The sequence below is a fragment of the Callithrix jacchus genome, chromosome 16 (genome assembly GCF_049354715.1).
Source record: "Callithrix jacchus isolate 240 chromosome 16, calJac240_pri, whole genome shotgun sequence".
In the NCBI taxonomy this organism is placed as follows: domain Eukaryota; kingdom Metazoa; phylum Chordata; class Mammalia; order Primates; family Cebidae; genus Callithrix; species Callithrix jacchus.
The window spans coordinates 49,823,022-49,842,409 of NC_133517.1; the positions used below are offsets into that span (position 1 = coordinate 49,823,022).

The following is a 19,388-nucleotide window of genomic DNA, read 5'->3' on the forward strand; positions in this document are numbered from 1 at the left end:
GAACCTGCCTCTGTCTGAGTCAGTGTCAATCCACCATCTTCTGCCAGTGAACTTGTCTTTGGGTTTTTGTTTGGTGTGTGTGTGTGTGGGGGGTAAGATGTTGTGTGTATGTGTGTGTGTGTGTGCTTTTTTGGAAGTGGGGAGGGGAAGACAATGTGAGGGCTGGAGGTGGGGGGAGAGTAGGGAGAATGTGTGTGTGTCTGTGAGTGTGTGTTGAGTGTGAGTGTGTCTCTGTGTGTGTAGGGGTCGAGGTGGGGGGGGGTCCGTGTTTGCGATCTGAACCTTTGGTACCTACAAGGAGGGTGTCTCACCGAACGGTAGCTAAAACCTCAACAGAACCGCGCGGAAGTGAGAAGTCGCGGCCAAAGGCGCCCGCCGAAACCTCCTCTCTGGGCCGGACCCCAGCCGGAGCGGCCGAAAGGAGCCCCCCGCCCGGATCACAGGTAACAAAAGAAATAGAAACCAGTACACCGTCTTCTAGGGGAAGGGGGTTAGGATAGGGAACCTTCTGTAACTTGGGCATCGGCAGAGAAACTTTATACAATTCTATGAGAAATTTTATTATTATTATTTTTGATAGAAAAGAGCAGAAAGAAGGGGGTGGGGGATGGAAGTAGAAGCAAGGAGAGACCCGGCGCATTCCAGCCCCTTTTCCCTTAGCTGCTCTCGGCCCGAAAGCGCACTTGATGCTTGGAGAAGCGAAGGAGGTGAAGTTCATTTGTAGACATGGAACCCTTTTAGGGGGGCCGGAGAATGAATCGGTTCTCACAGCCGACCACAGCCACTCAATACACACACACACACACACACACACAGGCGCGCACACGCACACAAGCGCACACGCACACACCCCTTGCCCTTTGCTAAAAAGAAAGGAAAAGATTCTTGACCCCAAGCCGCGGGCGTCTACCCGCCGGTCTAACGCACACCCGGCGGCGTTCCGTCCCGAGCCAGCAGCCGCCTCCTCTCAGGTCCTCGGCCCCGAGGCCGAGCGATCCCGCCTCCTAACGGACCTGCATTTAGCCCGCGCCGCCCGCGCCCGGCCCGCCGAGAGCAGTGCTAGGCAGTGCCCGCCGCGCCCGCTCCGGTGGGCGGGTGTCTACCTGCAGCTCCAGCCCCAGCATTCGCCCCAGCCTCTTGGAATCCCCTCCCCGGAGCGCACGAAGCCCCGGGCCTCCGCCAGCCCCGCACACTAAGCGACCTTCGCGGAACTTGAGAAGGGGAAGAGGGGCGGGTGGTAAATGGAGGAAGAAAAACCAGGCTGAAGAATAAGGTTGCGGGGGAGGGGAGGGTAAAACAGGGAAAGGGCAGGGAGAGAAGGGCTCCCAGCCCCACAGACCAACGTCCAAACTTTCAGAGATGGGCGCGGAGGACGAGTCATCCCGGCCGGGGCTCCGGGGCGCGGGGCGAGCGGGGACCCCTGGCACTGCCCGCGCCGCTGCCGAGCTGACAGCTTCCCCCAGCCACTGGAATGCCCCAGGCTCGCGGGGAAGGCAGAACCCGAAAAGACAGGGAAAAGGAGAGAAAACCGCCCAAGCAAATGTAGATGATCCTCTGCCGCTTAATCCAAAAGTTAAATTCCGAAAAACGCAGCCCCCCTAGAGAAAGTGGAAAATCAGGTCCCTCAGTGCCCCCTCCCTCCCTCAGCAGAGCAAATCCTTGAGCCAAAAAAAGGGGAAAGAGATAGAAAAGGGGGGCAGAGCGGAAGAGATGGTCGGGATGAGGGGATGTGTGCGAGAGCGAGCAGGAGCGAGCGAGCTAGGGGCAGAGAGGGAGAGAGGCGGAGAGGGAGAGGGAGAGAGAGGGAGCGAAATATCAAAGATTGTGCAAGATCAGGCTGGAAAGATAATCGATACTCGACCTAAATTTAACACAAACTACTCAATAAAAGTTAAAGAAAAAACTTACTTTCCATTTCCCCTGCAGTTCCTACTCGATCTTCGCCTCTTTTTTGTTTTGCTTTTATTTTACTTACAGCTGATCACATCCAAGTAAAACGAGAGGGTTCATTAAAAAAAATAAAAAAAATAATAAAAAAATAATCCTCGAACTTTATTGGGTGAAAATAAAAACGCTGGAGCAGAAAGTGGGGGGCATGGAGCGGTCCTCGGGGGTCCGGGAGGAGTTAAAGCATGTGCCGACCGCGGTCTCGCTGTTTGGTTGTGAAGGGGTTGGGAAAAGGAGGAAAGGAAATGAAAATCCGATATGTCTTTATTCTGCTAATTATTATCGTTTTAGCCCTGTTTAAAAAAATGGCTGATTAAGTTGAGTGCGCATGTCTTTGTGTGTCTATTCCCGATATGCACTCTGGGAATGAGAGAGGAGAGCGAGGGAGAGGGAGAGGGAGAGGGGGGAGAGAGAGGTGTAATTAGTGAGGTGATCAACATTCCCCAGACTGCAAATGACGCGCAGCCCGGACTCTGAGCAGCTCCCGAGCCTCACGGCTTCCAAGGCTCGGAGCGCTGCGGCTGGAGCCCGGGACTCGGCGACCGCGGAGAGGACAGGGGTTGGGGACCTCCGGGGCTCGCACCCCACGAGCCCCTGCCCGCGACTCCCAAACTTCATTAGACACATACACACTCTTACACACAAACACAGACACACACACAGAGCAAGAAGGAGAAGGAAATAAAACATAGATACCGCCAAAGCATTGCCCTTTAACCATTCGAGATTTTTTTTTTATTTTAATGAGGCAAAGTAATTATTATCAGACTAGAGATTTGTTTACTAGCAAGCTTTAAGCAGAAATATGAGTTAGGGTAATGAAGAGCTTTTCTCTGCCTGGTTTATTCTGCTGTACACATGAACGCACTTTAATGGTGAAATGCGGGGGCCTGAGCAAATATGCAGATATATGTAAATAAAGGGTGCCTGGCTGTGTGCAAACACCGCTCAGCTCAGCCTATTTTCAAAGGAGGAATTGCACTCTGGATCCGTAGCCACTCTATTTAAACACGTATGTTTCACTTCTATACGCAGGAGAGAATACCCAGGGTATGGGAGATGGAAGCCGTTAGTCAAAGAAAACTTCCAAATGAGAATAAGTGACCATTACAAGAATGATGGAGGAGGGGGGGTACAGTTCTGGCCTTTATGTAATATTCTTGAATATTTTATCAGAATTGCATAAGTTCAATGTAATAACTTTAAGAAGACTTAGAAAAGAAAAACCTTTCATCTTTTGAGTCTGTTGAGTTATCTTTCTTGAAGCACATTATGATGAATTTTAAAATCCCACTACAGATCTCATTAGAATGAAATATACTTGGTATTTTCTGGTGCAAAATTTAAGGTGGCAGATTCTCATTTGAAAATCTAATTATCTCTTTCCAATATTACAGATGTGAAAATGAGTGACACTTTCATTAAAAGATAATTAACTAAAACTAGGAATAGACATACTTTTAAATACCCCCTACTCAATATGGGACACACACACACACACACACACACACACACATATATCTGAATATGGAATATATATATATATATATATATATATATGCATTGCTACTCAGCATCTTGATGCACTTTACACAACTAAACCACAGGTCACAGGTAGATATCATCTAGGTAATATTTCTGAAATAGGAATTCTAAAGAGAAAGTAAGAATAACAAATCAAATGAGCTAAAAACAGGAAATACTTGCAATGTCCAGCTTCCTGGACAGGTGAGGTGTCAGCTGCCTTTGAGTTGACAGGCCTTTGAAGTTCTGGATCACCAGGATCTGCTTCAAAACCTTGTCTTAGGCCTTAAGCACCAAATCTACCAAATACCAACAGAAAGGTTTATCGCACAAGTATTTGGAACTACAGAGGCTGCAAACATGCATCTTTCCAGGCCTAAAACCTTGCGTTATCAGGGAACATTTGGAAAATCCTAGGACTGATGCAAATGGATTAAAAACTGAACAAAACACCTGGGAGGATAAAAGCACAGTCCGCACAAAAAAAGCAGACCTAGGCCCAGATCAGGAAAGCTGGTTGCCTTCAGCAGCTGGCTAAAGTTACAATGAAAGTCCAAAGGCATGGAGTGGAGGGAAACAAACCCTAGATATGGTCTTTATTAAGTGAAAAAAGCAAATCACCACCTTAGGAATCTGGAGTCAGTGCAGGTACTAGTGTTTTAGAAACCAGGGCTACTAAATGTTAACAGAAAGAAAATCATCTGTCTCTCCAAAGACTTCATTCCATTTTAAACTTCTTTGGGAAGAAATTTGCTGAAAGTGGAAGGCTTTCTAAGATTTTAAAGTTAGGTTATTTACAGCCCCACCTTTACACAGCAACTGAATCACCAATTTGCTAGCAGTATCTCATTGCACCTCAGTGGGGCTTATCCATATGCCTTAAGAAACATACATGCACACAGGGGTAAAATTTGAATTCTCTGCAACTTGTAAGTGAAAAAGGTGTTTATGTAGCATTACTGTTTACCGAAAAACACCCCAGAGAGCAAAATTTCTGGCTTTAAAAAAACTATTTGAGGTGTGTGCATGGGGAAGGGGAGTGGGAGCTTTTAAAGAGACAGAGGGGAAATGAAGGCAGGGAAACTTTTCAGGTTCAAATCAGAAAAGATCAAGCCCTTTGCAGGAGAGAGCTCCATGTATAAGCTCACTGGTGGAAAAACCATTTCCTGCGACTTCAGACGGGTAAATGCATATGATGAAGGAAACACCTGAGAACAATAAGTCTGTTTCAGGCTCAGGTGAAGAAAGGGGTCTATTTCTGGCATGGAAGAAAAAGGAAATGATGATCATTTCGTTTTCAAGTTCTTTATTTCTTTTGCCTTTTTCTCCCTGAACATCAATAACATTAATGTCATTAATGTCAAAACAGCAGACGTCAAATCAGGAAAACCATTTAAAAAAATTTGGTGGCTATTTCTCCTCTACACTGCCCCCCCCACCTTTTCTTGGAAAACACAACTGTGTGTGTGTGTGTGTGTGTGTGTGTGTGTGTGTGTGCGGTTTTTGATTTCTAAGTAAGAAACAGAAGAGGATTTGTAAGGGGTGCCCACTTTCTAAACCCCTTCTTCTGCTGGCGAGAATTCTCTTCCTAACGTGTGTTGTTGTTGTTGTTGTTGTTTTTACCATCTTTCTCGTTTTTTTTCACCTTTTCCCTAAGAAGAGAGGCTGGAGGTGAGGGTCGGGGGTTAATGGGCTGAGGGAAGGGGCAGAGAGGTTCTAGCTCAGAGTCAAGAGTTTCCTCCAGGGCTTCGCCAGCGCGAGGAGGGCTGTTGGGCTGCAGAGGCGGCGGGACTGCATGGGGTGGGCCTGGGGGCGCGAAGCGCGGCGCCGCTGGCAGGGGCGCTGCGAGGCCAGCGAGCTCGAGCCCAGCCCGCGGTCCGCTCCGGGACGCTAGCGCTATCCGAGCGGCTGGACCTGGCTGCGCCGCGGCCCCTTGAGCCCTACTTCTCGGCTCCCAGCGCCAGGAAACCCAGCTGCTCCTCTCGGGTCTCTGCGGACGCCTTGCCATCCACCTTTGACCCTGACTCCCACTCCCTGCCCCACCCCCATTCCACTGTCCCTAAACTTTGCACGAACCCGCCGCCGCCCTCAAAGAATGTCGGGTTACTTTTTATTTCAAAGTGAAAGGAGCAGAGGTTTTCCTGCGGCTCCGAGAACTTTCCCTAGATCCTCTTCAGCACTTTCCAGCGCAACCCCAGCCCAGCCACATCCACTGCAGAGCACTGGGACCCTGACATTGAGCTCCGAGTTAGGGAAGAACTAAAAAGGAATGCCAGGTGGCTAGGTGTTGAGTGTTGGAAGCAAGGAGTAGTTAACATTGAGACAAAAGGTAATTTCCACTATTAGATTTTTTCCTCGGCGTGTTTTATTTCCCAAATCCACTCCGAGGACACTCTTCACAATCGGTCTAATGAGTTTTCAGCTGTTTGTTCTGTCCTTCCTCCGCCCTGTCCTCACCAATTCACTAATAAATACCCCACCTCCCTCTCCCCAGTGTCCCTCTAGCTCAAGAACAACTCCAACCCAAGGGGAAAAGGTTTCCAGTCTCTTGACCGCGCTTCCGGGGTCTGTACATGAGCTCAGTGTGAAACGAGGTATTACAAGATTTCAGCGTTAGGAACCCTTTGTAGCACCATAGCCACTTTCAGATCCTCAGCCCCCTCCTCCTTTTCTCTTTTTGTTGGGTCTTCTCCACCCGGAAGCTATTTAACAAAGGCAATGTGTTAACTAACGTTTTTAAGTTAGCAACCCCTTTCCAAAACACACTTAAGCCTGATACCAATGTCTGTCACCGGGCGAGGAGAGTAACAGAGTTGAGGGATATGTGTGCAAAGGAGAGACATGTGGACTTGACAATGAATGGAAAGGTGCGGTGCTTGTTTGGGAAGGTGTCACAAACATTATATTTACAGTGAAATAATTAAATAAATAGTGGGGTGTCTGTGTCTGTGTGGTGAGGGAGCTAAAGCTTTCTATACGGAACAAGCTATATTTTTTTAGGAACTAACAAAAAAGGGGGAATTTAAAATATAACCTAACACTGAGGATGGACACTGTCTTTGATGGAGGGAGTGAGCTAGTGGAAATCAAATTCAAAAGGGAAAGGCATTTTGAGTGTGTATATACGTGTGTAGTATTTGTGGGCAGTTAAATCCCTCTCTGATTCCCTCCCCTCCTCCAGCCACACTCTTATCTTTTTTATGATCTTCTTCTTCCTCTGAAAAATCATAGATATGTCCCCCTTTTTGCTCCTGGGTCTCTGTCTCTGCACCTCTATATCCATGTATATTTCTTCCTGGACTAAAGTCAATTTTTGGCTTTTACTTTGAAGTAAATGTTTTAGCTTTTTTTTCTTGGTTCTGACCTTTTAGGGGGAAGAGAAGTCATTATGTAGAGTTAGACACAGGTAAAGAAAGGAATGGGAAAGGAGGGAGGAGCTAGAGGGTTTGAGGAAGGAAGAATTAAGGGAGGAGACAAGGGAAAAGGAGAAGAGAGAAAAGTCAGATGCCTTCTGGCCTTTCAAAGGTCAGGGCTCAGACAGTGCAGTGACCTTTTTTCCCTCTAGGCAACCAGCCCAGTGTTTATAAACAAATCAGACAAGACTTCGCCCAAACATTAGCAGTTCACTAACTTCATAAGCACTTTCACAGTACTTATGCAAATTAATGAGGACCCCTTATCACCTTCCTCCCCCACCAAAAATCAAGATCACACCACGCTCCTTGGTTTTACACCACCAAAAACCGAGATCACAAGCACACCCTCCTCAAATATACATGGAAATATTTTCAGCAAGAGTGTCCAAAGAAAATGTTACATTCTGTCTGGGGAAGAGCTCCAAGACATGATCCAAATGGGAAAGGATAGACAGAGAGAGAGAGAAGACAGATAGAGAGAATAACTAATTTCATTGAGCAAAAGATAAAGTGATATTTTAAACCTAAAAGCCTCTATATCTAGTCAATGAAATGCTATATAGAAAATATACTAAACTCTGGCCACCAAATAAAATTATTTTAAAACGACATTGCATTCATCCAAACACCCACATCTCTAAGACAAATGTACAGATATTTACAGCTGAAGAAAAGCCACCACCACAGTATGTAATATCTCTAAATATTAGACACGAGAGCACCATTAAATCCTACAGCAAACAAAACAGCCCATCTGATCTAAGTTACAAAATGTATATTTCCATCTTTAATTACAAAAGACAACTAGCAAAAACTAAATGAATCAAAGATTCTGAAAGAAAATGCGGTTTGCCAAGGTACAAGAATGGTAGCTTTACATTAAGTTATAACCAAAATACCATTTCAGAAATTAATGACAAGATAGAGAAAGAAGGTAAAAGCAAAAAAATACATTAAATTCAAACTTTTGCTTAAATGATTATTAAAGTCTAAGAGAAAAAGGTTAAAGAAAATATACCTCAGAGCAAAAAGATCATGTCCTTTTCTTCTTTGTCTATCAGTCCCCTGTTAAAGCATATGGAAAATGTTTTCAAAATGCCCAGATTTGGCACATTGTCATTGCAAAGAGAGGAGCGCAGTGTTGCTGTTAGAGAAAATGGGAAATAAATTCAGGATTGGGTGCTGCCTCCTTCAATGCGGATTTATCTAAGTTTAATTTAATATTCCGCAATCACTGAATGATCGCATATAATTCACCAAGGTTTTAAAGGGCTTTATTTAAATACCTTGAGCAATAAGAGAATGAAATTTAAACCATTTCAACCATTGCTTATATTTTTTGTTTATTTTCATATTACGAGAACTTTAAGTGGCAACTTCTAATAATAAAAGGAAAAACGATGAAGATTTAGGTTTTTTTTTTTAAGGAGAATGTAAGAAAAGCATTAGCTTTATTAAAATCATTCTGAACGTAAAATCAAAAAGCACAAAATGGTTGTTTGTAGAACACTAAACCTTTAATCGATTTTATTGGCATTCCGATCGATTAGATAAACGGAAATCTATAGCAAACATCAAAGCATTTAAAACATTTTCTCTATCTCATTTATAAACAAAACTTTTCTTTTCAGCAGAAAAAAAATGATTATCAAACGACTAACAGGAAATTCTTCAGATATCAAATTACGATAATAAAATTATTTCCACATGGAAAGGGATAATGACAATGATGATAGTAATTACAATAATGAATAATTCAACAACCCTTTGACATGTATGGAAGAACCTCAGCAGAAACGGGCGTTTGAAGGGGGGCTACTTTAAAATAAATACTTTATTTTTAAAGGAATATTTTCAGAGACAACTCGAGGGGTGTAGCTTAGGTGTGCCTGCCGGAACAGTGTTGATTTCCCTGCAGATGTAAAAAAGTCCATTTATTTGCCGGCGTTTCCCTTCTAAATTGAGTTACTTCTTATAAGCAAAATTAATATGCAAATAAGTGTGAACCCTACCAGATTTACAAACTAGTGTCTGGACTAGTTTTCTACCTATTCTCAAAAGTGATTCTCAAATTATATAGAGAGGCGAGGACTAGACTCCCCAAACTTGTAGTGAAGGAAAACGATTTATTTGGAGATGTGAACACTGCTGTCCGGAGAAACACAGCCATTAGGGCTTATGGCATGCTAGCTGCGGCGGCAAGAGGAAGTGTTGCTGTAACGGGTATTATGTTTATTTGTTAAAGAAAATCAATGCAAGCGGCTGTAAAGTAGTTAGTGAGGCGTGTGTTTGGGACTCGCGGGGAATCGTGACTCCGGCAGGCTGGGCGAGCAGCCCTTCTCATTGCCAACAAAGTCCCTGCGTCGCCCGGAGCCAGGGAGCGGACAGCGCGGCACCTGGCTTCGCGCTCGTGGGTCCTACTCCGTGCTGCTCTGGTGGACGCCTGTCTACACACTCCTCTGCCCTCTCTGCCCGAAGTCCTAGCAATTGCTCCCTGACTCGTGCTCCTTCCTGTTGACTGTGGCTGTCTTCCCACGCCCCGCCTCAGCAGCACACACCTTTTTCCTCGTTTTCTCTGACGGATTCTGTGGTTTCCTCCTTCACTAACTCTGGGAGCCTAAACTTCTGTTCTTTTCCTTCTGCTGGAATCTCTCTTGAATCTCCCAGTCCCTTGGGTGAATCGCGGACCATTTCTTTCCTACCCTGCCCCTCCCCCATGTCTCTCTCCTGCCATTTATTTAGCACCCGGGTCTTCTTACCCTCACACTTCTATCCTCTCCTCCAGACATTCCAGAGAGTTCTCATCACACCAGAATGCACTCTTTCTCTCCTCCTCCTACTCCCTTTGGATTGGGGAGTAAAGGGGGATTTCGAGTTGAACTCCCAGGGGTTTTATTCTATTCTTTTTACAGCTTTACTTTCCCTTTTCTTCTTTGCATAACCTTCACCTACCTACTAATTTATAACAGAAGGGGTTTCTTTCCCTTTCATTTCCTAGTTTACAATTTCCGTCTGGGCTTGTGCATTGCACATGCACTCTCTGACTTCTCCGCCCCCGCCCCCTCCGCCCCACCAGCCTCAGTCCCAGGCAACTATTTTCTTTTGCTCGGTTGCCGTCTAATTGCACTTTCTCTTCTTGGAGTAAGTTAGTTTCCATGACATAAAAGTTCACCGTACAGCACCTTTATATTTGTCAAATTACTTCGTTGCCCAATGAACGGTAGGGTGTGTGGGGAAATGTGTCAACCACTTAGGTCCCTTTTAACACCTTCTTACTCCCAGTGCCGCCAACCCACGCCAGTAATGCCTTGTGCGAATAAAAACGAATTCTGCAAGACGTTTCCTCTCAGCGCGTGATGATTGCTCATGAGTTATTCCTGAGAGGGTCTCAAAGCCCTCACTTGGATCTTCTGGCTTCGAGTGGTCACCATTTCAACCGTCGACTCTTTCTTCTCTTTCCCTCACTGGCGGCCCTGACTGCGGGAGGGGAGCTCAGCCTAAAGACCTCGTCCTCTTGCTTCTTGTTTCTAGCTGCTGCAGCTGCAGCTGCCGCTGAAATTCGCTGTGGCCGCTGCCTCTTCCCGCTTTAATCCCAGACCTCCAGTCATTGGGCAGCTCCTCAGAGGCAAGAAGTCAACACCATGGCAACCCGACAAGCCTATCAAATCACCGGCTGGCGTGACAGCAGCAACACTGCAGGCAGGAGTGGGCTGGGCGGAAGAGCAGAGTGGCCACTGCGCTCAGGTACACAGTCTGGGAGTGAACAGCAGCTGCCGGTCTCCACGTTCTGCCTACACATATGTGCACCACCCAGTCCACATCCCTACCTTCTGTGCCCTAGTAGGTTCTGGAGGAGAAAGGGGAGGAGGAGGAGAGATGCATACAGGCTTGGAAGAAGTGCAGAGCAGAGTTTGAAACTAAAAGGAATCCAAGTCTTAGAAATTGTAAACTAAAGATGACCTGTGCCCCAGCAGTCGATTAAAACAGGTCACAGTAGGCCCAAAACCAAATGGAAGGAATTTGCACAAACGAGGCCTGTGTGTGTGTGTGTGTGTGTGTGTGTGTGTGTGTTTGCCAGTTCTGTTATTTGTTTGAACATTAACGCAACATTCTGTTCTGGAGTTCCAAAAGGATAAAGGAAGATATTGCTCTGGAGTTCCAAAAGGAGAAAGGAAGATGTTGCATTTAAAAATTTTCTTGTCTGTCACTGTTGGAGTCTGCTCAACTTTAATTTCAGCTATGGTAATGGTAATTGACTACCTTGGAGATGACCTAAACTTTACCTAAAACCGTCTTTGCCTTGTTCTTTCATAAAATGTGTGCTGCCTGTAAGGTGTGTTCTAGATCTTGATTCCATAAAGCGAAGAAACAGAGGATACCAGGAAACGTGTGTGTTCCTCTAAGGTCTACCTGGCCTCTGTATTTCCTCAAGAAATTTTTGAATTAGGGAGACAGAGGAATATGGGCATTTCCCTTGTAGTTCAGAGTATTGTGTAAGTTACCATGAACTAGATTGGAATTGCATTGTTCTTTTTATTTTAAAAGCACACTATATTTTTAAGAAGAAGCACACAATTTACTTCTTAACTCACAATTTCTTTGTGAAAGTTTGACAAATATTTGTACGAAAATATAGAATGCTGTCATTGACCAAATGTCCCTCTCGGTCACTTATCTCATCACGATTTCTAAATTTTGGAATGCAAGTTTGCCTGCTGAAGTTGCATAGGACAGAAAGGAAAAATCATTTAATAACAAAGGTAATGTGTCTTATTGAGGAAATCTTGTATGAATTATAAATCTACACTTAAGTCCACTTCACATAAACATGATTCATTAAATAAACAATTTTTATATTTATCTAACATTTTTATGAAGAGGCTTTCGATGTGTAAGTATTTAAATTATACTTGGCATACATAAAATGCTAGAGAACTAGAAAGGCTTTTAAAAGCAGCAATTGCAGTATTAACCAGAGTCGGATGGAGAGCCAATTTTTGAGGCTATAAAGAACAATTCAATGAAATCTTGAACTTCATTTCCTTACTTTCTCTGCATTTCATTGTTGATAGATCCCAACATTAAAACAGTATATTTTCAAAATATATATGCCAAAATAGGCATAATAACTGGCACTGGAGAAACAGGTCATGATATCCTAGAAAAAACTTTTGGACATAATACTATTTTTTCTGCATTGAAACTCTAATGTCATGCTGGTAACATTTTCTTATTTTGTGCTACTGCGCAGGGCTGCTCAATGAAGAACTGTCAAGCACACAGAGCTGAAATTTGGTTATTGTTTAAATGGCTACCTCAATGCCAAGTTATTAATATTATTAAGCATTTTTGGTGAATTCAGATTATATTTGACATGTACTGAGTGCTTACAGTGAAAAACATATGAAGAAACATAATACTATAATTTAAAATTAAATTGCATATTTTTAATCTGTTATCTCCTGAAACCACATTTGTAAATTTAAAATGTTTGTAAAGATAAGTTTAATAAAATGTTCAAAAACATTTCAGTATGCTTTGGCTTTGTAAGGATAAATGAGCATAAGAAATAAGGTGACATTTAATATTTTATTATTTCTTTTAATGGCATGTCCTCAGTTACTGGAAAACTTTACATACTTTGAGATCTATAATACTATTTATGTATGCATGTGTATATTGTATGCTATTTAAGGATGCTGTCATTCATGTGTTCATTTATATGTTAATATTTCTAATTATAAAATATTAAAATGAGATGAAGTTAATACATTAAGAAATTTAAACCAGAACAAATGCCTAGGTATTTTAAGACATGTTTTGAATTTTTAAGTTTTTCTTTATTATTAACTTGCTATTTATGGATGATTGAAAATTGAAACAATTTTTTGCATTTACAACACAGATACTTATTTTTTAATTATAAATCAATTTTAGTGTTCACCATTAAAAATATCTTCATAGGTTGTATAATATATGACCATCTGTTTAAATATAGATTCATGTACATGCCACACACATGTTGCTAGTTAGCTCCACATTCAAATCTTTACATTGAAAGCTATTTTCTATACCTTTAGTACTTTCCATATGGATGCTGTTAGAAGGAGGAAAGTTCTCTCCTTTAGCTAATGAATAAGACAGTGGAATTAAACATAGTTTAAATGCTACATTGAAACAAATCAATGCGAGGATGCCTCACTCGTTTACAACAGGATGGATACCATCTCCAAAGAGTTCATTCTTGACCTTACCTGAGTAAGTACTTTAAGTATGAGATGCACCTAGAGGAGTAATACATTGAGCTTAATAGGAAGACAGTTAATAACCTTTTTTCATCCTCGTGCACTATCAATCATGGCTGTCACCAGTCTGCTGAATCAAAGCAAAAGTGTTCTTCACAGATGACTGATTAGAAACGCAAAATCACAAGATCCATCTTCATGGTCACTTTTATTATAGTCATTTTTAAACTGACAGCAACCTGCTCAGTTTCAGCACACTGGGCATCACAAATAGTGTCACTCAGTGCAGCTAAGCATGAGAAGAGGTTGGGTGAATTATACTTAAAAATAATTAGGCCCTCAACCCTTGATGGAGCCTGGAAAAAGGTATTTGGCTCCCAGTCTCCCCTCCCCCACTCCTAATTTATTTTGATTCTGTTGTATCATTAGTTTAGCACTAGAAGGGAGGCATCTTAGGCACGGTTTCATCCTTGTTAATTGTCTGGGAATTAGGAAATGAATATGTCTACTTGAAAATTACATACCACTTTTTGTGTACTGCTTTTGGTCAACTTCATGACAACCAACATGAGCTGCTACCCTCATGGGGGTAAATAGTTTAAATAGGGTACTTGTTATACAAAGATGTGCCTGTATACATATAAATCAAAGACTTCAGAAATCTAAGTAGTCAGGTGGTAGTAAATGATGCTCACTTACTAATAAGGTGACCTATTCTGTGGAAAGTATTTAATGGCGTCACTTGAATGCTTTAGCACTGTCACTGCTGAGTTTATAACTAAGTGCATAGTCTTAAAGATGGCCACGATATTAACTTTTAGGTAGCTATGAAAATTCTTGACATGTAATCATATATTATTTTTTGTTCAGCCCTAGAATATTGAAAAAAAGGACAAATAGGGAAGACCAACAATAGATATATAAGTAAACATTACAGTAGGAGGTTTGAAGCAGTTATAGCAGAATCAAATAAAGAACTTCATCTTTTCTAATAGTCTTCATCTTTGTCATACAAAGATGAAACTTTTGGGCTTATTTCATGATATTTTCATACATGCCTTAAGAATATTTGATAGTCCTATATGGTAGCATTGATAAAAACATTTACGTGGGGAAGTTTTCAATAGAAAAATCTTCAAAATATATGGTAATTTTGTAGGTTCATTATTTCATATTTTGGAAAAGTAAACCCAAATAGATTTTAATTTTAATTTAGTAATTTTAACTGAAGTGCCTTATTTTGGGTCTCCATACAGTTATCTTTTTCCTTCTTCTCAAATATCCACTTTCTTGTTAGTACACACACACATACACACACACACACACAGACATGGATATACACATACAACTTTATTATTTATTCTAGATTATGATAGTTTTTTCTTCTCTGTGCAAAACACATAGATAGCATACATACACACATAATTATATATGCATGTATAATATATCTGTGTTTTCTACAGATGCTAATAGATGCATAAAAGCACTTTATGAAAAGGCTAACATTAATTTGTTTAATATTGTACTTTGCTTATATATATTTTTCTACACAGAAAAATCAAATTTAAAATTATGAAATAAATTTCATTTAGCTTTCTAGTTTGTATATTTTTAAATAAAATTATCTTATACTTTGACTAGAAATATGTGTTAGCCAATATTTTAAAATATTTTTACCTTACAAAAAACTAATAATGAAGATAATTATACTGTTAAATATGTAAAATTAGGGCCAACTGAAATGTTTATATATTTTTAAGCTACATAATTACATAAATGGCAATGCAATAATCATCTTAATGTGTTCATTTTTAGTTCACGTTAACAATAAAAACAAAATGTATCCTGGCAAAATGTCTCTCTCTGTTTCTGTGTGTGTGTGTGTTTGTGTGGTGTGTGTTTATGTGTGTGTGTGTATTTACTTTGAAAATATTAAGTTTACACTTCTAGAAAGGATAATTTTATGGAATTCAATATTGCTTTTAAAGTTAATTTTGGGGCATAAAATATTCCTTATGAATAGTTTGTACACATCAAAATATTTATGAAAAAGATTTGAAATTTCTGGAATCTGTTCAGAATATTTTGCTAGTAAAGCTAATGCAGTTAAGTGGTACACATTATTTTGGGGCTTTGTCTTAGTAATCTCTGCAGATGGTCACTGTAGATCTTTAATATTAATCTTTAATATGCATCATAAATATGAACAGTTATAAAGTTTGTAACAATTATAGGTTTAGCATCATGTTTTCTTCTATAGATAGGTCTTAATGGACTGAGGAAGCAAAAATAATTTTCTCTGTTAGAAATTTAATTAAAACAAGAATATTTAAAGAAAATCAGCTTATTTTAAAAGTTATGATGAAATTTTATTTGGGAATTTCATGTTTTGACATAGATTGAAATCAACATTGACTTACACTTAAAGCATTATTGTTAATTTAAAAAATTTTGGGGGGAAATATTAGCATTTTTATTTCTCTGAAATCTTTAACTATTTTGCCATTAGTGTTAAATACCTGTCTGTGTCCATTGTTTGTGCTTAAATTTTCATTACTCAGAACATTCTTATGTTTGTCAACATATAAAGTATGAAACTTTATTTAATATAGGAATATTACGTGATAAATGGACTAGCATAGTTGGTAGAAATATACTTAATATATAAATACATGTTAATAAAAATATATTTTACACTGAAAAAGCCTAATAATGTTTGTACATTTACACTTGGGCTAGAATTTATGTTTGTGCATTACATGTAATATTTCTATATGTAAACACATACACATAATTGTACCTAAATACTTTCTTATTTAGGTATTTGACTTATTTGTAATGCTGTCACACAAATATTACAGTTATCTTTGCCTTACCTGCATTTAAGTAGCTTAAATATGCAGTTCTAACATTTCTCTTTTCCCTGAAGTGTGATTTTTCCCTTGATACCTAAATTGTTCTTTGTTGAATCTTTGTGATTAAAAAAAGAAAAAAAATCACTGTTGTATGAGTGTCAGTTTGCAATAAATATGTGATAAGATGTACGGTCAGGACAGACTGGCCATCTTTTAGAGTGTCTTTTCTACATGGGCTTAACTAAAGCTATTTAAAGAGAAAAGAAAGCAAAGGTTAAACAAAAATTACTGTTACTGTTAGCATTTTATAGTAAAAAAAAATCTTGAGATATTTACAATAATTTATTATATAATTTTTATTGTATATTAACTTTCAAAATGCTATTACTATCTCTTTTTATTAAAATTGTCATTTTGTTCAACTGTTACCTTTTAGTTAAAATGTGATATATACAGACCTTAACAATCTCTAAAACTGGAATTATTATTTTCACTGCTGCTCATGTTCCCCAAATCTTTCTGCCCTGCAGCAACTACAGCTAGAGGATGCATTTTATAACAAATAGACTATTTTGATAGGTGTGCTTTATTCTGACCTATTTTGGCTTACAAGAATATGCAAACAGATATAATGACAACTTTCAGAATGTACTCTAAGATGTTAATGATATTTTCAAGTAAAAATTTACGATAATGTGATATAACGATAATGTGATATAATGAAGGTTTTTATATGTAAACCTTCACTTACCTATTACACTACCACTGAAGAATTTTAATTTATTGTAGTTCATTTTGCAATAGATGCACAAACATTCAGAGTAGCATTATGTTGCTTAGTTATTCATTATAGTTCGCACTTAGATTTTCATTTGAATTTTTGCTTTTTCAACAGTTGAATATCATTCGTTAGCTATCATAAACCAGTAGTTTAAGGAGGCGCAATTCTGAAATATAAACACTCCTTCTAGAATTTTACAGCATTGCCATAGGAGAGAAAGAAGGGACTAGCATTACTTTAAACATTTCCCTGTTATGATTATAAGGAAAGATCAGATGCTGTGGCAATTTTTTTCATATGTGATCTTTCTTTAGAATTATTTTCAAAGTCAACTGTTTTTAGATCTTATTTTCATCTCCAAAAAGCATACGTTTTTCTTCTTTGTAAGGTATTTCTTCATAGCATATCTTAGTTTAATTCACTTTTAGCAAAAGAAACACCCAGGCTCAATCTGGAGACCTCCTTCCAACATAATTTAGCTGGACCTTTTCTTAGTAAAGGTTTTCTGGTTTTCATTTTCACTTCATATTCTCAAATAAAAGATCCTTTGTTGTCTACCATTTGATTGGACTTAATGAAAAACACTCCATTTTAACTTAACAGTATTTCCTTTTGAATTTGTTATATTTAAGAACACTGTCAAAAATCAAACATCTAATCTCAGGTTTTTATATTTCGAAATATATTACTATCACATGGCTCAATGAGGTGATGTAAAAAGTATACTGAAAAGATTTCAAAAAGAAAAGCAAAAGTGAAAAAACCCGGCTTCATTTTGATATGAAACTAAATACTATGGCTAATGTGCAGATTGGGTACGGCAGCTGACTCTGAAGACGAACATGTGACAGGGTGCCAACAGCGGAATTGTGCAGTATTGACTAAATGAGGTTCACTGATTTGTATTGAGGCTAATATCTTCTTTAAACAATTCCGTGTAAATTGTGCGTATAAAGTCATTGGAAGCTATTTCTCAGGACAGCCTCGCTGGCTAGCTACCTGCTGGAGTGAGGAAGATAATCAATAGGAAGAAATAGAGCTGAGCATGAGCCTGGGAAGCCACAGAGCAGTTAATGCTGATAAAAGTAGATGATGTCAATATTTGGGAATAGCACAACTCTAGGATAATAGACAAAAGAGAAGTGCATATGTTGTAGGGTGTTCAAACAGGGGCAAAATTAAAGTGTAAGTGGCAGATGATGTCCTAGGCTGCAAAAGACATTATTTACTATACAGGTATTGTTAAATTTCTACTGAAAGCCATACACAGAGCAAGATATTGAATATAAAAGATACCTAACTTTTATCAGAAGCTTAAATACCCATTTCTATTTCAATGGTCAGTAGGTTTCTTCTCATGAGTAATATAGGAAAGACTATTTTTAAAACATTTGGTAGATATATTTTTTACATGCACAGAACTACATGCCTCATTAAGAAATTATTTTTTAATTATCTAAGTTGCTTCCAGAAAAGAGTTAAAAATCATATAAAAGTGAAAATGAAAATAGACTGTCAGTCAAAGGATGATACTGAAGACAAACCTAAATGCCTTTGAATATATTTGTGATTATAGCAGACACCCTGTTTTTTAAAGGTAGTAGACCTATCGGAAGTGAGTTAGTGGCATATTTTTACCAATTTAATACTGAAAATCAGTTTTCCTCTTGCCGTCAGGTGATGAAATTTTGTTCTTCTGTGCTGATCTTTCTGTTGATGTATTATGACATAGTCTGTCAACATGAGCAGATATGTGAAAGGAGATTGGATGACTGAGAGGTACAACGTGCATAGAGCTCTTCTTGAATTTTAAGCGTGTTATCATGTTTGGGTACAACAAGTAAGATTGTGCTTGCTTTAAAATGCTGTTATTTTTATATAAGTTAAGCCCAAGAAAAACAGGTGGACCATGACAAGGTTCTAAAGTGGAATGAGTAAGCCAATTCTAAAACACATATTTTAGAATCTTTTATAAAGCCTTTCACATCATAAGTTGATTCCTTTAAACAAATCGTTTGCAAAATGTGAAAGTTTCTTGACAAAGAGGAGAAATCAATTCACGCTTATGTGATTATTAAACATAGCCATTTTCTCCCAATTTAAACAATTCCACAAAGGTTATATGCTTTCATTGTCACAGATGTTTTTAGTGTTTGGTGTTAGATATCTGGATTATATCAAGTACACGATTCTGAGGTTAGGCAAAATAGCCAAGCCTGATAGTTTTCACTTAGAACCAAGCTAGCAAAGGGTACTAGGAAAGTAAGTATATTTATCTAGGACTTTGCCTTTTAAATGTATTTTTACTCATAAAAATACAGATTTAAATAAATGGTACCTCTGCTTTCTATCTTATGCTTTTATTTTGAGAATAACTATTTTGAAAATGATTTTGCAGATTTAGCAAACCATAAATTGGGGTGATTAATCTAAGATACTAGATAATTATACTAATTTCATATTCCAGATATATAATTCTATAAGCTTTCCTACAAATAAAACAGTTGCATTAAAAATTGCTAGAATGTTGTCACATATTTCATTTTTCATCTTAAATACAAATAAATAAAACATCCTTATTCATTATTGAATTCTAAAGAAGGCTCCATTTCAAATAAAG

General features: G+C 39.2%; 1 protein-coding gene and 1 long non-coding RNA gene across 3 annotated transcripts in view; one reads left to right on the forward strand and one right to left on the reverse strand.

The window, feature by feature from the left end:
- Positions 1 to 2,287, reverse strand: part of ZFHX4 (zinc finger homeobox 4) — a 191,203-nt gene extending 188,916 nt beyond the window's left edge. For both annotated transcript variants that reach the window (XM_017965422.4, XM_017965420.4), the window contains exon 1: positions 1,909 to 2,287. The gene's annotated coding sequence lies outside the window, so the exon portion shown is untranslated. The remainder of the gene's footprint in view (positions 1 to 1,908) is intronic.
- The window catches only part of LOC118148587 (uncharacterized), a 67,136-nt gene continuing 47,769 nt past the window's right edge, over positions 22 to 19,388 (forward strand). Inside the window, exon 1 of the long non-coding RNA XR_004735450.3 lies at positions 22 to 443. This is a non-coding gene — a long non-coding RNA (uncharacterized LOC118148587). The remainder of the gene's footprint in view (positions 444 to 19,388) is intronic.